Source organism: Artemia franciscana, chromosome 11 (assembly GCF_032884065.1).
Source record: "Artemia franciscana chromosome 11, ASM3288406v1, whole genome shotgun sequence".
Classification (NCBI taxonomy): domain Eukaryota; kingdom Metazoa; phylum Arthropoda; class Branchiopoda; order Anostraca; family Artemiidae; genus Artemia; species Artemia franciscana.
The window spans coordinates 43,314,595-43,316,888 of record NC_088873.1 but is presented as its reverse complement, the minus strand read 5'-3'; positions in this window follow the sequence as shown (position 1 = coordinate 43,316,888).

Sequence of the window (2,294 nt, the reverse complement as noted above, 5' to 3'; positions counted from 1 at the left end):
AAGCTCAAGGGGAATAATTAGAATAATCAGGTATAGATCTGAATACGGATTGTTTTTCCCATGGACAATTTTATGTTGCATGTTCAAGAGTCGGTAAACCTGACAATTTATTTATAGGCACAGACAATGGGTCAGCAAAGAATGTTGTATATTCACAAGTTTTACGTAGTTAAAAACACACACATATATATATATATATATGTATATATATATATATATATATATATATATATATATATATATATATATATATATATATATATATATATGTATATATATATATATATATATATATATATAAATAAGTTGTTTGTCTGTCTGTCGACTGACGTCATGTTTGTGTGTCGACTGACGTCATGTTTGTCGACTGACGTCATTATAAGGACTGAGCTGTATGTCGTCATGAGGTTGTTTGTCGTCTGACGTCATGTTTGTTGACTAACGAAACTACAGACCGGGACACCAGGACACAAATGACGTGTTATGTCTGTTATAACGTAATAGAGGCAACAATCTTGACAGGGCCTTTTGAGGGTGAGGCTTTTCTTATTCCACGCATTCTCATGATTCCAATAGATCTGCCTTTTCAACCTAAAAGATTGCAATTCCCAATTTGATTAGCATATTTAGTTTTCAGTCCAGAACCACTAAAGCTATTATGTAAATATCAAAAATATTTATGTTGTCTGAGCAATAATTTTTAGTTTTTATTTCAAAATAGAAAATTACCTGACAATTTTAGAATTATATCTGTCTATCTATATATATAAAAATAAGTTGTCTGTGGATCTGTGGATCGTGGATCAGGTGACGTCATGTTTCGGCTGACGTCATGAAATTAGTTGCCATTATTTTTGCTTTGAAGGTGACGTCATTCAAGTTATATAAGACATATGTTCGCGGAGAATTCTATTAATGTTTAAGTTTACAATGACTGATGAAGATGCTCAAAGAGTCTATGCCAAAAAACTTGCTGCTGATAGAGAAAGTCAGATAAGAAAGCGTGCCGAGGAATCAAAAGAACAGCAAGGAAACAGGCTTGAGGCTAAAGAACGCAAAACCGCGCAGTTAGATGAAGATCCACCTGGACAGCGAGAGTCAAAACATATTAAAACTGAAAATGATAGCGATGATGATTGGGTTTGGGATTTTGACTTGGATAAGGTCATCAATGACTACCAGATTTTAGTTAAAAAAACAAAGGTTCGGCGATATGTATTTCATAGTGAAGCTGAAAAATAAAGAAGAAAAAGAAAACTGAAAAAAGAAAAAAGAGAAATTACAGACTGGGATACCGGGACACAAATGACGACCGGGACACAGGGAATATAAATGACGACCAGGACACAGGTATTTAAGAATATCGTTCAAAGACAAATTTTTAATTGTAAGAAGACCGTTGAAAGAGAAATTTCTAATTGTAAAATGACTGAAAAACCTACAATGGCAACGGTACCACCATCGAAGTAGATAACCAGTGGGTTTACGGCCAACCTACCATCTTCAAAGATACCACGATAGGAAGACTCTACACCGTTCACCCCAATCAACATGAATGCTTCTTTCTACGCCTGCTTTTGGTGAATGTACCCGGTCCGACATCCTTTGAGTATTTGAGAACTGTAAACGGTACTATACATGACACTTACCGTAGTGCATGCCAAGCTCTGAATTTATTGGAGAATGACCAACACTGGGATAACTGCATCAATGACGCGTGCGAAACGTCAACCCCAAGTCAAATTCGTACACTTGCTCTCCATCGGCTCCTACAGAGTTATGGGAAAAATGTCCGAAGATATACTCCATCGAAAACAGTTAGAGACGTCATAAATGACTTTTGATTTTACATCAGAAATTTATAACGACACTTTATGGCAAACAAACCTCTTCAGGATTTGGGAATGCCTTCACCTAACCGTATCGCTGCTGTTTCGACATGTAGACATTTATGATACGATAGACTCAATTTCAGGACGTATACAACTACCTGCTGATTTCTGTAGTTTAGTGACGTCCAAAAATGAATTGATTGAAAAAGTATTTCCGAATATTCTAAAAAATTATAAAAATAATAAATGGCTAAGTGAAAGAGCGATTCTCGCACCCAAAAATATAGACGTCCACGAAATCAACAATATTGTTTTGACCAAGATTCGAGACCAGGCAGTCCTTTGCAAGTCAGTCGACACAGTTTTGGAACCAAATGAAGCGGTTAATTATCCATCTGAATTTTTAAATTCCATATATCTTTCAGGGTTTCCACCACACGTGCTACAACTAAAAATAGGCGT